At 43.6% G+C, this 18,349-nt stretch overlaps 1 long non-coding RNA gene across 1 annotated transcript; it reads right to left on the bottom strand.

Moving 5' to 3' along the window:
- Nucleotides 1-12,815: 12,815 nt before the first annotated feature.
- Nucleotides 12,816-16,628, bottom strand: LOC142476229 (uncharacterized). Its single transcript, XR_012791457.1, has 3 exons — nucleotides 16,572-16,628; nucleotides 13,898-14,017; nucleotides 12,816-12,877 (listed from the first exon to the last, which is right to left on the bottom strand). It is a non-coding gene; the product is annotated as an uncharacterized LOC142476229 (long non-coding RNA).
- Between the last annotated feature and the right edge of the window lie 1,721 nt (nucleotides 16,629-18,349).

The raw sequence follows: 18,349 nt of genomic DNA on the forward strand, positions 1-18,349 counted from the left end.
GTAATACGTCACACAATGTACAGATATAGCAAGGATTATTTCTCCCACTGGTGCATTATGGCATTATGATGGGAAATGTTGTGAGATTCTGCATTATCAGCATCACTGAATCTTTTGGAAATTAAGTGATATTCTATGTTTTAATGCAATATTATGGATGATCAGCCGGTAAAATAATAATAGCTTGCTGTATCTGTAGCCATGCTCTACCCATGATGTGCTGAACCAATGACTGCAGAGAGATTCAGAGTGGTAAACATGACTGGAACGCATCTCTGAATAATGGGCAGCAAAGCAGTGCAGAATAGGAGGTGAAAGTATTTAAAATGGAAGATCCTTAGCAGCTGTGTGGGGAGTAGACAGTACAGACTGACCAAGTAAATGGTAAAAGGAGTAACTTCAACATTACTTGGCTTTGTTCTCCACATTGAAGCTTTCCTCCTCTTTAAATCACTAATACTGATGCCATGTGTAACCTGTACTGAAAGTTATATAATCTACTGGCCTAGATGAAACCATATGATGCAAACAGGATCCATCCCACTCCAGATTCATAGAATTGAACCACCTCAACCTTTCATAACAATCACATAGAACTGCAGCTGTGCGCTACTGCACATGTTCTTGTTATGAATGGTAGTAGATGTGGTCCTTGGGTCTTTACTTCATACTGTAGCCACCCTCTACTCATGATGTATTGAATCAACGAAAACTTGCATGGTTCAGATCACAGGAAGGGGTAGAGTAGAGATGAAAATATTCAATGTGAAACCCGTAGCAGCCGGATTGTGTGGAGTCAATAAAACGACAAATACTAAATGGTAAATGAGAAATATACACATTGCTTATCTGTCTCTGTGTAGTAATTTTCCTTCTCTTCAACTGTCCTTCAAATTTTCTCTTTTGCAAGAAAAGGAACACATGGCTTCAATATTCACTTCTGTTCTGCAGTCATCCCTCCTGAAATAAAAGTTAAGCATTGCATTGTTATTATGATAATACATACAATAAACCTTGCTCCAAACCATTTGATGCAAAGCAAATCCACCTCCCACCCACAGCTGTGCTCCGTCTAGAGCATGCATGTCAAACTCCAGTCCTCGAGGGTCCCAAACAGGCCAGGTTTTCAGTAGGGATATCCTGAAAACCTGGCCTGTTTGCTGCCCTCGAGGACTGGAGTTTGACATCCTTGTTCTTGAGCTTCTACCACGCAAGTCATCCATGTGAGTGACACTGTACTGCAGTCCTGGTCTGCACACAATCTACTGAATCAATGACATCACACTGTAAAGGCAATCTACAAGATGTATTAGTTGTCCACACTTCCGAAATGTTACTTTTATGTCCAAATCACTTATTCCCATGACCTGATATTTGTATTTGTTATTTATAGGATTGTCACAAAGAGTTGATGAGGTCACCAAATGATAGTATGTAGAGAGAAAGAGAGATCTCAGAACAGAGCCCTGATGTATACCCACAGACAGATCAATAGAAGACGAAGACATGTTAGCAACAGAGATGGAGAATGTGTGACAGGAAAGTTATGATGAAAACCAGGATAGAACTGTGTTACGGATACCAAGAGAGAGTTTAGAATATGAAGGAGGAGAGTGATTGAGAGCATCAAACGCAGCAGATAGATCAAGTAGGATTAGTAGGGAAAAGTGACCTTGGGAATTTGCTTTAAGCACAGTCTGTAGAACGAGCTGTACGAAAGGCAGGTTGTAAAGGATCCAGGAGGGCATGTGATTTAAGAATGTTGACATTCTAGCAATTAGGAGACAAACAGCAGGAGGGATACAGGGCGGTAGTTAGTAAGGCACATAGGGTGTAGGTTGTTTCTGAGAAAAGGGTGACCACTACAGGCTTAAAGTAAGAGGGTAAAGAGCCAGAGAATAGGGAGGAATTGAAGATGTGGGTGAGAGTGGGGACTAAGAGATGCAGTAAGGTGTGAGGGGATACGATCTAGAGGGCATGTGGTAGAGGGAGAAGAGAAGATGATTAGCTTCCAGCTCTGTAAGAGAAGAAAAGGAGTCAAATGCAGAAGGAGAATTAGGTAGAAGGAGAGAAGGGGGAATGGACAGAAGGAATCTCCTTGTGGGTGGCATCCACCTTGCCTCTGAAGTAGTCAAATGCTTGAGGAGAAGTGAAGGAAGGATGGCAAGTGTGAGGAGAAGGTTAGTGGAGGGAGTCAAATACAGGGAAAAAAAGACAGCGTAAATTAAATTTGAGTGTTGATGAATGTGAAAAAAAAGTAGTGTGGTTTGGCCCCAGAGAGCAGCTTTATACAGGACTGGAGACATTTTTACTGTAGAAAAATCAAATATCAATTGTGTGATTTCCTTCATAGGCATTAAGAACAGCGAGTGGAAGTGTGATGAACATGTTTGGGAATTTAGCCAAGGGTGTGGGCTAGAGGGACAAGTGTGTCAGAGCCTAGAGGGGGCATATAGATAGGAGGATAGCATTGTAAGAGTTAATAAGATTGTTAGTTTAAGCGGAAAGAGAGAGAGAGCAGAGAGGTTAGAGTAGATGTCAGAGGAGAGTTTAATTAAGCAGAGGCAAATCAGTGGGACAGGTAAGATGGGGTGAGGGGAATGACTGATTGTGAATGATGAGAGCAGAAGAGGTCATGTACAACTAGAGCCTTGTTAGTCAGAGAACGGACATTCCAGATGGCATAGGAGAAGGGAAGAGAAAAGTAAGGAAAGGAATGTGGATTACATTAGATAGGTTAACACTCTTAGCAGGGAGGCAGAGGCAGGGAGGCCCGATGTGTATATGAGCAGGTTCAAGATTATAAGAGATATCCCACACATCAGCAAACATAGAAGGAGACACAGAGATAGGTGTAGAGAGAGACAGAGATAGCTCTATGTAGAGAGAGAGGGACGTAGAGAGAATGAGACAGATAGGCGCAGAGAGAGGGGGCGCAGAGAGAGGAGGCGCCAAAAGAGGGGGCGCAGAGAGAGGGGGCACAGAGAATAGGATATTAAAGAGTGCTTTTCATTGAGCAGTGCAGAAATAGCTGCAATAGAGGTCTGTACAAATGGTGCAGTGTGTAGACACATGCAAAGGTAGGGGAAGGAAAGAGGAGAACATGTGGATAAAAGCAGGAGTGTGGAAGTTAGAGAAATTAGAAAAGTTTAACAGAGGAGTGAGGAAACAGCAAGCAGAAAGAACAAGAGAGAGGTTACATTGGGATGACGTTCTGTGGTAAAGAGAAAATGCTAGGAGAGAGCTTTCAAATATTAGAGGACATGAATTGAGGGAGCAAATGTATAAATCAAAACCTGAGGGGGAGGTATAGCACGAAAGCTTGCACAGCAGATTATAGTCTTAATGTTGCGTGTACCTGTCAGGGTATTCAAGAAGTTAAATTCTCACAAGTGCAGAGTTCATGATGAAATGCTGAATCTAGTCCCCCTCCAATTTAATTTTAATATAACTTTTCCATTCTTCATTACTGCAAAAAGCAAACAAAACAAAACCACATTGCATTACTATTTTCAAAATGGATTGAATGGCATATTCAACAGTGACTGTGTGATGCCAATATTCCCCACTCACTCGTAGTGAAGCACATATTGTACTAGTGTTGAAAGTAGGCCGGTAGAGTCAGGTACGCAGTACTGATAAAACAATAAGTGCCCGTCGTAAGTACCAGCTCCGCAACAGTGCGGGCATCACATTAGTGACGTGGATGAACATATATGGATAAGCCCATATTAAGGCATCACGTGACCAGAGCCGTCACTGACTGGGTATACGTAAAGACGCAGGGAGATGCAAGGAAAGGGAGGGAGAGAGACAGGGAGAAGATGTGAAACGGAGGAAGGCACGGATGGAGGGAGTTCTTCCGAGCTTCTGCGGGCCTCTCTCTTTCACTGGTGCATGCCGGGAGCTGGTCCCAACATCCACAAAGTGTGTGTGTATTATTGGTTGTATTTTATGGGGGTAGGAGGGTAGTGTGTATATTGTGTGTGTGTGGGAGTATTATATTGTGTGTAGAGGTGCAGAGGAGAGTACTAGATTGTGTATCTTGTGTAAGGGTGTTGTGTATATTGTGTTTGGAGCTATAATATTATTGGGGAGATTAGTATTGAGGAGGTATTATAGTGTGTATTGTGGGGAGTATTAGTGTGTGTATTGTTTGTGGGTGACAGATGCTGGGGGTATGCAGCAATCCCTGCACTGAGGTCCGAGGCGGCTCTGCATCGCTCGCACGCACTGTGGACGACCAAGCATGTGCCCATGATAATCATGGCCTTAGAGGGATGAGTGTGTCAGAGCCTAGAAGGGGTATATATATAATGGAGGAGGGAGGAGGAAGGAGGAGGAGGGAGGAGGAGATGATAGCATTGTAAAAGTTAACAAGATAGTTAGTTTAAGCAGAAAGTGAGGAGAGGTTAGAGATAAGGGTAGATGTCAGAGGAGAGAGTTCAATTAAGCTGAGGTATCGAGTAGGACAGGGGTGAGGGGAATGAGAGGTGGTGGATGAGAGCAGAAGAGGTCATGTACAAATAGACCTTGTTAGTCAGAGAGCAGTCATTCCAGAGGGCACGTGAGAAGTGAAGAGTAAAGTGAGACATGGAATGTGGATTACATTAGATGGGTTAATACGCTTAGCAGGGAGGTGGAGAGAGAGAGGCAAGAGGCAGAGAGTGGTGCAGGGGTTGAGGAAGAGATGTTGCATGTACCTTATCAGAACATTAAAGAACATCAATTCACACTGGTGCAGAGTTGATGATGAATCCAGTTCACCTCCAATTCAATTTTAACAGAAATGTTTCATTCTTCATTACTGAAAAAAAAGAAAAGTAAAAAACATTTCATTACTATTTTCAAAATGGATTGAATTCCCCCAACAATGACTATGTGTTACCAATATATCCCTCTCAGTCCCACTGCAGCATATACTGTACCAGTGTGAAAGTAGGAAGGTACACAGTACCGGTAAAACAATACGTGCCGGTACTATGCACCATATGAATTATAAGGGGATGTAAATCTCCCAGTCTCTCTCCATATCCGCAACAGAGCGGGCTCCGGTCAGTGGCATGGATGCCCATATATGGGTATGCTCATATTTGGGCATCCCATGTCACTGACCGGAGCCGGCTCTGAGTATAGGGATATATGCGGAGACGCAGAGGTGCAAGGAAATGGGAGGAGGCACGGTGAGAAACAGGGAGAGACCACAGGAAGATAGAGGGCAACAACTTCCACAAGGTACTTGTATGGGTATAATTGTTTGTATTTTGTGCAGAGGGGGTAATTTCAGATAAAATACAATTCTCCACCCTCTACGAAACAATTCCACTTTGTTCAGTAAGCCAGAAAGTCTTGGTCCCATGTGGACTGAATTTAATGCAAATAAGGTCCTTAATACACAAGTAAAGAATAAAGTTACTTATTCTCTACTGTAAGAAGTGCCACATTGCCCACTATTTGGGTCCTGTGCCCAGATTGTGACCATGCATGGCAGAGGTGAGATTCCCCCAACTCCAATTTGCTACACTCTCCAAGAGAGATAATTGTGATCAGAGGTGGAACTAGGGGAGGGTGTGAGCAGGGTCACTGCCCAGGGAGTAACCTGACTGGGGGCACGGAAATCTCATTTAGTGCATATGTTGCGGCACTGCATTGATTGACCGGTCAATCTGCACTGCTGCCTGTCACAGTGACATCCTGATCGGGCACTGTGATCAGCTATAGCACTGACCCAGGTGAGATAGTTCAGCACTTTACAAGGAGGGAACAGATGTTGTGGGTGACAGATGCTGGAGGTAGGCCAAGACTGTTGGCCAGAGTAACGTGGAGACTTACTGCACTCTGCATGCCCATCCTCTCCCTGACATCAGGGGAAGGAAGTGGCCCTGGGGTGTGTGTAGGTATGCCAGATGTCAGTGTATGCATAAGTAAGTATGCCTGTGTAGTGGGAGGTGTAGGGGCGTTAAGCTGGAGGACTTAAAACAGGCACAAAAGCACATAGATACCTCTGATTATACCGCACCAAATGCTGATAATATCATGCTGTAGCTGCACTTTACAGAAGATGATGCAGATGTCATCATTGGTTGGTGGGTTCATTAAATCAATCCATCATATCATAACCACACTGTGCATATGATGTACTGAATCAGTAACACCAGGAAGACATCTCCATGTTAGGAGTAGAGTTGAAGTTAACAGAATATGTCCAGCACTGTGGTGTGTAGCCCATAAATAATAATTGTGCACATTACCAGAACAACATACTGTCAACTGCAAGATCATTTTGCTGCTTGTAGCGTATGCTCATCCTGTACAGTGTTGTAGTAGATCCGTCTCTTCAGTGTTCACTGCAACAAAAGTAAGACATTGCATTAATATTACAGACGTTTGGGGGCTGAAATCTCACTTCGCTGCGGACAATTTCCCTTTGCATAAGATTCTTGTGATTATGTCAATGATGATCAATAACTGCATCATAACACAGCCGCTCTATACAGAAGATGTACTTGCTCTCAATGGTCATGGAGGTAATACGTCACACAATGTACAGATATAGCAAGGATTATTTCTCCCACTGGTGCATTATGGCATTATGATGGGAAATGTTGTGAGATTCTGCATTATCAGCATCACTGAATCTTTTGGAAATTAAGTGATATTCTATGTTTTAATGCAATATTATGGATGATCAGCCGGTAAAATAATAATAGCTTGCTGTATCTGTAGCCATGCTCTACCCATGATGTGCTGAACCAATGACTGCAGAGAGATTCAGAGTGGTAAACATGACTGGAACGCATCTCTGAATAATGGGCAGCAAAGCAGTGCAGAATAGGAGGTGAAAGTATTTAAAATGGAAGATCCTTAGCAGCTGTGTGGGGAGTAGACAGTACAGACTGACCAAGTAAATGGTAAAAGGAGTAACTTCAACATTACTTGGCTTTGTTCTCCACATTGAAGCTTTCCTCCTCTTTAAATCACTAATACTGATGCCATGTGTAACCTGTACTGAAAGTTATATAATCTACTGGCCTAGATGAAACCATATGATGCAAACAGGATCCATCCCACTCCAGATTCATAGAATTGAACCACCTCAACCTTTCATAACAATCACATAGAACTGCAGCTGTGCGCTACTGCACATGTTCTTGTTATGAATGGTAGTAGATGTGGTCCTTGGGTCTTTACTTCATACTGTAGCCACCCTCTACTCATGATGTATTGAATCAACGAAAACTTGCATGGTTCAGATCACAGGAAGGGGTAGAGTAGAGATGAAAATATTCAATGTGAAACCCGTAGCAGCCGGATTGTGTGGAGTCAATAAAACGACAAATACTAAATGGTAAATGAGAAATATACACATTGCTTATCTGTCTCTGTGTAGTAATTTTCCTTCTCTTCAACTGTCCTTCAAATTTTCTCTTTTGCAAGAAAAGGAACACATGGCTTCAATATTCACTTCTGTTCTGCAGTCATCCCTCCTGAAATAAAAGTTAAGCATTGCATTGTTATTATGATAATACATACAATAAACCTTGCTCCAAACCATTTGATGCAAAGCAAATCCACCTCCCACCCACAGCTGTGCTCCGTCTAGAGCATGCATGTCAAACTCCAGTCCTCGAGGGTCCCAAACAGGCCAGGTTTTCAGTAGGGATATCCTGAAAACCTGGCCTGTTTGCTGCCCTCGAGGACTGGAGTTTGACATCCTTGTTCTTGAGCTTCTACCACGCAAGTCATCCATGTGAGTGACACTGTACTGCAGTCCTGGTCTGCACACAATCTACTGAATCAATGACATCACACTGTAAAGGCAATCTACAAGATGTATTAGTTGTCCACACTTCCGAAATGTTACTTTTATGTCCAAATCACTTATTCCCATGACCTGATATTTGTATTTGTTATTTATAGGATTGTCACAAAGAGTTGATGAGGTCACCAAATGATAGTATGTAGAGAGAAAGAGAGATCTCAGAACAGAGCCCTGATGTATACCCACAGACAGATCAATAGAAGACGAAGACATGTTAGCAACAGAGATGGAGAATGTGTGACAGGAAAGTTATGATGAAAACCAGGATAGAACTGTGTTACGGATACCAAGAGAGAGTTTAGAATATGAAGGAGGAGAGTGATTGAGAGCATCAAACGCAGCAGATAGATCAAGTAGGATTAGTAGGGAAAAGTGACCTTGGGAATTTGCATTAAGCACAGTCTGTAGAACGAGCTGTATGAAAGGCAGGTTGTAAAGGATCCAGGAGGGCATGTGATTTAAGAATGTTGACATTCTAGCAATTAGGAGACAAACAGCAGGAGGGATACAGGGCGGTAGTTAGTAAGGCACATAGGGTGTAGGTTGTTTCTGAGAAAAGGGTGACCACTACAGGCTTAAAGTAAGAGGGTAAAGAGCCAGAGAATAGGGAGGAATTGAAGATGTGGGTGAGAGTGGGGACTAAGAGATGCAGTAAGGTGTGAGGGGATACGATCTAGAGGGCATGTGGTAGAGGGAGAAGAGAAGATGATTAGCTTCCAGCTCTGTAAGAGAAGAAAAGGAGTCAAATGCAGAAGGAGAATTAGGTAGAAGGAGAGAAGGGGGAAGGGACAGAAGGAATCTCCTTGTGGGTGGCATCCACCTTGCCTCTGAAGTAGTCAAATGCTTGAGGAGAAGTGAAGGAAGGATGGCAAGTGTGAGGAGAAGGTTAGTGGAGGGAGTCAAATACAGGGAAAAAAAGACAGCGTAAATTAAATTTGAGTGTTGATGAATGTGAAAAAAAAGTAGTGTGGTTTGGCCCCAGAGAGCAGCTTTATACAGGACTGGAGACATTTTTACTGTAGAAAAATCAAATATCAATTGTGTGATTTCCTTCATAGGCATTAAGAACAGCGAGTGGAAGTGTGATGAACATGTTTGGGAATTTAGCCAAGGGTGTGGGCTAGAGGGACAAGTGTGTCAGAGCCTAGAGGGGGCATATAGATAGGAGGATAGCATTGTAAGAGTTAATAAGATTGTTAGTTTAAGCGGAAAGAGAGAGAGAGCAGAGAGGTTAGAGTAGATGTCAGAGGAGAGTTTAATTAAGCAGAGGCAAATCAGTGGGACAGGTAAGATGGGGTGAGGGGAATGACTGATTGTGAATGATGAGAGCAGAAGAGGTCATGTACAACTAGAGCCTTGTTAGTCAGAGAACGGACATTCCAGATGGCATAGGAGAAGGGAAGAGAAAAGTAAGGAAAGGAATGTGGATTACATTAGATAGGTTAACACTCTTAGCAGGGAGGCAGAGGCAGGGAGGCCCGATGTGTATATGAGCAGGTTCAAGATTATAAGAGATATCCCACACATCAGCAAACATAGAAGGAGACACAGAGATAGGTGTAGAGAGAGACAGAGATAGCTCTATGTAGAGAGAGAGGGACGTAGAGAGAATGAGACAGATAGGCGCAGAGAGAGGGGGCGCAGAGAGAGGAGGCGCCAAAAGAGGGGGCGCAGAGAGAGGGGGCACAGAGAATAGGATATTAAAGAGTGCTTTTCATTGAGCAGTGCAGAAATAGCTGCAATAGAGGTCTGTACAAATGGTGCAGTGTGTAGACACATGCAAAGGTAGGGGAAGGAAAGAGGAGAACATGTGGATAAAAGCAGGAGTGTGGAAGTTAGAGAAATTAGAAAAGTTTAACAGAGGAGTGAGGAAACAGCAAGCAGAAAGAACAAGAGAGAGGTTACATTGGGATGACGTTCTGTGGTAAAGAGAAAATGCTAGGAGAGAGCTTTCAAATATTAGAGGACATGAATTGAGGGAGCAAATGTATAAATCAAAACCTGAGGGGGAGGTATAGCACGAAAGCTTGCACAGCAGATTATAGTCTTAATGTTGCGTGTACCTGTCAGGGTATTCAAGAAGTTAAATTCTCACAAGTGCAGAGTTCATGATGAAATGCTGAATCTAGTCCCCCTCCAATTTAATTTTAATATAACTTTTCCATTCTTCATTACTGCAAAAAGCAAACAAAACAAAACCACATTGCATTACTATTTTCAAAATGGATTGAATGGCATATTCAACAGTGACTGTGTGATGCCAATATTCCCCACTCACTCGTAGTGAAGCACATATTGTACTAGTGTTGAAAGTAGGCCGGTAGAGTCAGGTACGCAGTACTGATAAAACAATAAGTGCCCGTCGTAAGTACCAGCTCCGCAACAGTGCGGGCATCACATTAGTGACGTGGATGAACATATATGGATAAGCCCATATTAAGGCATCACGTGACCAGAGCCGTCACTGACTGGGTATACGTAAAGACGCAGGGAGATGCAAGGAAAGGGAGGGAGAGAGACAGGGAGAAGATGTGAAACGGAGGAAGGCACGGATGGAGGGAGTTCTTCCGAGCTTCTGCGGGCCTCTCTCTTTCACTGGTGCATGCCGGGAGCTGGTCCCAACATCCACAAAGTGTGTGTGTATTATTGGTTGTATTTTATGGGGGTAGGAGGGTAGTGTGTATATTGTGTGTGTGTGGGAGTATTATATTGTGTGTAGAGGTGCAGATGAGAGTACTAGATTGTGTATCTTGTGTAAGGGTGTTGTGTATATTGTGTTTGGAGCTATAATATTATTGGGGAGATTAGTATTGAGGAGGTATTATAGTGTGTATTGTGGGGAGTATTAGTGTGTGTATTGTTTGTGGGTGACAGATGCTGGGGGTATGCAGCAATCCCTGCACTGAGGTCCGAGGCGGCTCTGCATCGCTCGCACGCACTGTGGACGACCAAGCATGTGCCCATGATAATCATGGCCTTAGAGGGATGAGTGTGTCAGAGCCTAGAAGGGGTATATATATAATGGAGGAGGGAGGAGGAAGGAGGAGGAGGGAGGAGGAGATGATAGCATTGTAAAAGTTAACAAGATAGTTAGTTTAAGCAGAAAGTGAGGAGAGGTTAGAGATAAGGGTAGATGTCAGAGGAGAGAGTTCAATTAAGCTGAGGTATCGAGTAGGACAGGGGTGAGGGGAATGAGAGGTGGTGGATGATGAGAGCAGAAGAGGTCATGTACAAATAGACCTTGTTAGTCAGAGAGCAGTCATTCCAGAGGGCACGTGAGAAGTGAAGAGTAAAGTGAGACATGGAATGTGGATTACATTAGATGGGTTAATACGCTTAGCAGGGAGGTGGAGAGAGAGAGGCAAGAGGCAGAGAGTGGTGCAGGGGTTGAGGAAGAGATGTTGCATGTACCTTATCAGAACATTAAAGAACATCAATTCACACTGGTGCAGAGTTGATGATGAATCCAGTTCACCTCCAATTCAATTTTAACAGAAATGTTTCATTCTTCATTACTGAAAAAAAAGAAAAGTAAAAAACATTTCATTACTATTTTCAAAATGGATTGAATTCCCCCAACAATGACTATGTGTTACCAATATATCCCTCTCAGTCCCACTGCAGCATATACTGTACCAGTGTGAAAGTAGGAAGGTACACAGTACCGGTAAAACAATACGTGCCGGTACTATGCACCATATGAATTATAAGGGGATGTAAATCTCCCAGTCTCTCTCCATATCCGCAACAGAGCGGGCTCCGGTCAGTGGCATGGATGCCGATATATGGGTATGCTCATATTTGGGCATCCCATGTCACTGACCGGAGCCGGCTCTGAGTATAGGGATATATGCGGAGACGCAGAGGTGCAAGGAAATGGGAGGAGGCACGGTGAGAAACAGGGAGAGACCACAGGAAGATAGAGGGCAACAACTTCCACAAGGTACTTGTATGGGTATAATTGTTTGTATTTTGTGCAGAGGGGGTAATTTCAGATAAAATACAATTCTCCACCCTCTACGAAACAATTCCACTTTGTTCAGTAAGCCAGAAAGTCTTGGTCCCATGTGGACTGAATTTAATGCAAATAAGGTCCTTAATACACAAGTAAAGAATAAAGTTACTTATTCTCTACTGTAAGAAGTGCCACATTGCCCACTATTTGGGTCCTGTGCCCAGATTGTGACCATGCATGGCAGAGGTGAGATTCCCCCAACTCCAATTTGCTACACTCTCCAAGAGAGATAATTGTGATCAGAGGTGGAACTAGGGGAGGGTGTGAGCAGGGTCACTGCCCAGGGAGTAACCTGACTGGGGGCACGGAAATCTCATTTAGTGCATATGTTGCGGCACTGCATTGATTGACCGGTCAATCTGCACTGCTGCCTGTCACAGTGACATCCTGATCGGGCACTGTGATCAGCTATAGCACTGACCCAGGTGAGATAGTTCAGCACTTTACAAGGAGGGAACAGATGTTGTGGGTGACAGATGCTGGAGGTAGGCCAAGACTGTTGGCCAGAGTAACGTGGAGACTTACTGCACTCTGCATGCCCATCCTCTCCCTGACATCAGGGGAAGGAAGTGGCCCTGGGGTGTGTGTAGGTATGCCAGATGTCAGTGTATGCATAAGTAAGTATGCCTGTGTAGTGGGAGGTGTAGGGGCGTTAAGCTGGAGGACTTAAAACAGGCACAAAAGCACATAGATACCTCTGATTATACCGCACCAAATGCTGATAATATCATGCTGTAGCTGCACTTTACAGAAGATGATGCAGATGTCATCATTGGTTGGTGGGTTCATTAAATCAATCCATCATATCATAACCACACTGTGCATATGATGTACTGAATCAGTAACACCAGGAAGACATCTCCATGATAGGAGTAGAGTTGAAGTTAACAGAATATGTCCAGCACTGTGGTGTGTAGCCCATAAATAATAATTGTGCACATTACCAGAACAACATACTGTCAACTGCAAGATCATTTTGCTGCTTGTAGCGTATGCTCATCCTGTACAGTGTTGTAGTAGATCCGTCTCTTCAGTGTTCACTGCAACAAAAGTAAGACATTGCATTAATATTACAGACGTTTGGGGGCTGAAATCTCACTTCGCTGCGGACAATTTCCCTTTGCATAAGATTCTTGTGATTATGTCAATGATGATCAATAACTGCATCATAACACAGCCGCTCTATACAGAAGATGTACTTGCTCTCAATGGTCATGGAGGTAATACGTCACACAATGTACAGATATAGCAAGGATTATTTCTCCCACTGGTGCATTATGGCATTATGATGGGAAATGTTGTGAGATTCTGCATTATCAGCATCACTGAATCTTTTGGAAATTAAGTGATATTCTATGTTTTAATGCAATATTATGGATGATCAGCCGGTAAAATAATAATAGCTTGCTGTATCTGTAGCCATGCTCTACCCATGATGTGCTGAACCAATGACTGCAGAGAGATTCAGAGTGCTAAACATGACTGGAACGCATCTCTGAATAATGGGCAGCAAAGCAGTGCAGAATAGGAGGTGAAAGTATTTAAAATGGAAGATCCTTAGCAGCTGTGTGGGGAGTAGACAGTACAGACTGACCAAGTAAATGGTAAAAGGAGTAACTTCAACATTACTTGGCTTTGTTCTCCACATTGAAGCTTTCCTCCTCTTTAAATCACTAATACTGATGCCATGTGTAACCTGTACTGAGAGTTATATAATCTACTGGCCTAGATGAAACCATATGATGCAAACAGGATCCATCCCACTCCAGATTCATAGAATTGAACCACCTCAATCTTTCATAACAATCACATAGAACTGCAGCTGTGCGCTACTGCACATGTTCTTGTTATGAATGGTAGTAGATGTGGTCCTTGGGTCTTTACTTCATACTGTAGCCACCCTCTACTCATGATGTATTGAATCAACGAAAACTTGCATGGTTCAGATCACAGGAAGGGGTAGAGTAGAGATGAAAATATTCAATGTGAAACCCGTAGCAGCCGGATTGTGTGGAGTCAATAAAACGACAAATACTAAATGGTAAATGAGAAATATACACATTGCTTATCTGTCTCTGTGTAGTAATTTTCCTTCTCTTCAACTGTCCTTCAAATTTTCTCTTTTGCAAGAAAAGGAACACATGGCTTCAATATTCACTTCTGTTCTGCAGTCATCCCTCCTGAAATAAAAGTTAAGCATTGCATTGTTATTATGATAATACATACAATAAACCTTGCTCCAAACCATTTGATGCAAAGCAAATCCACCTCCCACCCACAGCTGTGCTCCTTCTAGAGCATGCATGTCAAACTCCAGTCCTCGAGGGTCCCAAACAGGCCAGGTTTTCAGTAGGGATATCCTGAAAACCTGGCCTGTTTGCTGCCCTCGAGGACTGGAGTTTGACATCCTTGTTCTTGAGCTTCTACCACGCAAGTCATCCATGTGAGTGACACTGTACTGCAGTCCTGGTCTGCACACAATCTACTGAATCAATGACATCACACTGTAAAGGCAATCTACAAGATGTATTAGTTGTCCACACTTCCGAAATTTTACTTTTATGTCCAAATCACTTATTCCCATGACCTGATATTTGTATTTGTTATTTATAGGATTGTCACAAAGAGTTGATGAGGTCACCAAATGATAGTATGTAGAGAGAAAGAGAGATCTCAGAACAGAGCCCTGATGTATACCCACAGACAGATCAATAGAAGACGAAGACATGTTAGCAACAGAGATGGAGAATGTGTGACAGGAAAGTTATGATGAATACCAGGATAGAACTGTGTTACGGATACCAAGAGAGAGTTTAGAATATGAAGGAGGAGAGTGATTGAGAGCATCAAACGCAGCAGATAGATCAAGTAGGATTAGTAGGGAAAAGTGACCTTGGGAATTTGCTTTAAGCACAGTCTGTAGAACGAGCTGTACGAAAGGCAGGTTGTAAAGGATCCAGGAGGGCATGTGATTTAAGAATGTTGACATTCTAGCAATTAGGAGACAAACAGCAGGAGGGATATAGGGCGGTAGTTAGTAAGGCACATAGGGTGTAGGTTGTTTCTGAGAAAAGGGTGACCACTACAGGCTTAAAGTAAGAGGGTAAAGAGCCAGAGAATAGGGAGGACTTGAAGATGTGGGTGAGAGTGGGGACTAAGAGATGCAGTAAGGTGTGAGGGGATACGATCTAGAGGGCATGTGGTAGAGGGAGAAGAGAAGATGATTAGCTTCCAGCTCTGTAAGAGAAGAAAAGGAGTCAAATGCAGAAGGAGAATTAGGTAGAAGGAGAGAAGGGGGAAGGGACAGAAGGAATCTCCTTGTGGGTGGCATCCACCTTGCCTCTGAAGTAGTCAAATGCTTGAGGAGAAGTGAAGGAAGGATGGCAAGTGTGAGAAGAAGGTTAGTGGAGGGAGTCAAATACAGGGGAAAAAAGACAGCGTAAATTAAATTTGTGTGTTGATGAATGTGGAAAAAAAAGTAGTGTGGTTTGGCCCCAGAGAGCAGCTTTATACAGGACTGGAGACATTTTTACTGTAGAAAAATCAAACATCAAGTGTGAGATTTCCTTCATAGGCATTAAGAACAGTGAGTGGAAGTGTGATGAACATGTTTGGGAATTTAGCCAAGGGTGTGGGTTAGAGGGACGTGTGTGTCAGAGCTTGAAGGGGCATATAGAGGATAGCATTGTAAGAGTTAATAAGATTGTCAGTTTAAGCAGAAAGAGAGAGAGAGAGCAGAGAGGTTAGAGTAGATGTCAGAGGAGAGTTTAATTAAGCAGAGGAAAATCAGTGGGACAGGTAAGATGGGGTGAGGGGAATGACTGATTGTGAATGATGAGAGCAGAAGAGGTCATGTACAACTAGAGCCTTGTTAGTCAGAGAACGGACATTCCAGAGGGCATAGGAGAAGGGAAGAAAAAAGTAAGGAAAGGAATGTGGATTACATTAGATAGGTTAACACTCTTAGCAGGGAGGCAGAGGCAGGGAGACCCGATGTGTATATGAGCAGGTTCAAGATTATAAGAGATATCCCACACATCAGCAAACATAGAAGGAGACACAGAGATAGGTGTAGAGAGAGACAGAGATAGCTCTATGTAGAGAGAGAGGGACGTAGAGAGAATGAGACAGATAGGCGCAGAGAGAGGGGGCGCAGAGAGAGAGGGGGCGCAGAGAGAGAGGGGGCGCAGAGAGAGAGGGGGCGCAGAGAGAGAGGGGGCGCAGAGAGAGAGGGGGCGCAGAGAGAGAGGGGGCGCAGAGAGAGAGGGGGCGCAGAGAGAGAGGGGGCGCAGAGAGAGAGGGGGCGCAGAGAGAGAGGGGGCGCAGAGAGAGAGGGGGCGCAGAGAGAGAGGGGGCGCAGAGAATAGGATGTACATGAGTGCTTTTCATTGAGCAGTGCAGAAATAGCTGCAATAGAGGTCTGTACAAATGGTGCAGTGTGTAGACACATGCAAAGGTAGGGGAAGGAAAGAGGAGAACATGTGGATAAAAGCAGGAGTGTGGAAGTTAGAGAAATTAGAAAAGTTTAACAGAGGAGTGAGGAAACAGCAAGCAGAGAGAACAAGAGAGAGGTTACATTGGGATGACGTTCTGTGGTAGAGAGAAAATGCTAGGAGAGAGCTTTCAAATATTAGAGGACATGACTTGAGGGAGCAAATGTATAAATCAAAACCTGAGGGGGAGGTATAGCACGAAAGCTTGCACAGCAGATTATAGTCTTAAAGTTGCGTGTACCTCTCAGGGCATTCAAGAAGGTAAATTCTCACAAGTGCAGAGTTCATGATGAAATGCTGAATCCAGTTCCCCTCCAATTTAATTTTAATATAACTTATCCATTCTTCATTACTGCAAAAAGCAAACAAAACAAAACCACATTGCATTACTATTTTCAAAATGGATTGAATGGCATATTCAACAGTGACTGTGTGATGCCAATATTCCCCACTCACTCGTAGTGAAGCACTTATTGTACTAGTGTTGAAAGTAGGCCGGTAGAGTCAGGTACGCAGTACTGATAAAACAATAAGTGCGCGTCGTAAGTACCAGCTCCGCAACAGTGCGGGCATCACATTAGTGACGTGGATGAACATATATGGATAAGCCCATATTAAGGCATCACGTGACCAGAGCCGTCACTGACTGGGTATACGTAAAGACGCAGGGAGATGCAAGGAAAGGGAGGGAGAGAGACAGGGAGAAGATGGGAAACGGAGGGAGGCACGGATGGAGAGAGGGAGTTCTTCCGAGCTTCTGCTGGCCTCTCTCTTTCACTGGTGCATGCCGGGAGCTGGTCCCAACATCCACAAAGTGTGTGTGTATTATTGGTTGTATTTTATGGGGGTAGGAGGGTAGTGTGTATATTGTGTGTGTGGGAGTATTATATTGTGTGTAGAGGTGCAGAGGAGAGTACTAGATTGTGTATCTTGTGTAAGGGTGTTGTGTATATTGTGTTTGGAGCTATAATATTATTGGAGAGATTAGTATTGAGGAGGTATTATAGTGTGTATTGTGGGGAGTATTAGTGTGTGTATTGTTTGTGGGTGACAGATGCTGGGGTATGCAGCAATCCCTGCACTGAGGTCCGAGGCGGCTCTGCATCGCTCGCACGCACTGTGGATAACCAAGCATGTGCCCATGATAATCATGGCCTTAGAGGGATGAGTGTGTCAGAGCCTAGAAGGGGCATATAAATATATAATGGAGGAGGGAGGAGGGAGGAGGAGGAGATGATAGCATTGTAAAAGTTAACAAGATAGTTAGTTTAAGCAGAAAGTGAGGAGAGGTTAGAGATAAGGGTAGATGTCAGAGGAGAGAGTTCAATTAAGCTGAGGTATCGAGTAGGACAGGGGTGAGGGGAATGAGAAGTGGTGGATGATGAGAGCAGAAGAGGTCATGTACAAATAGACCTTGTTAGTCAGAGAGCAGACATTCCAGAGGGCACGTGAGAAGTGAAGAGTAAAGTGAGACATGGAATGTGGATTACATTAGATGGGTTAATACGCTTAGCAGGGAGGTGGAGAGAGAGAGGCAAGAGGCAGAGAGTGGTGTAGGGGTTGAGGAAGAGATGTTGCATGTACCTTATCAGAACATTAAAGAACATCAATTCACACTGGTGCAGAGTTGATGATGATTCCAGTTCACCTCCAATTCAATTTTAACAGAACTTTTTCATTCTTCATTACTGCAAAAAAAAAAGTATAAAACATTGCATTACTATTTTCAAAATGGATTGAATTCCCCCAACAATAACTATGTGTTACCAATATATCCCTCTCAGTCCCACTGCAGCACATACTGTACCAGTGTGAAAGTAGGAAGGTACACAGTAACGGTAAAACAATACGTGCCGGTACTATGCACCATATGAATTATAAGGGGATGTAAATCTCCCAGTCTCTCTCCATATCCGCAACAGAGTGGGCTCCGGTCAGTGGCATGGATATGCTCATATTTGGGCATCCCATGTCACTGACCGGAGCCGGCTCTGAGTATAGGGATATATGCGGAGACGC

This window comes from Ascaphus truei, unplaced genomic scaffold, assembly GCF_040206685.1.
Source record: "Ascaphus truei isolate aAscTru1 unplaced genomic scaffold, aAscTru1.hap1 HAP1_SCAFFOLD_1519, whole genome shotgun sequence".
NCBI classification, from domain to species: domain Eukaryota; kingdom Metazoa; phylum Chordata; class Amphibia; order Anura; family Ascaphidae; genus Ascaphus; species Ascaphus truei.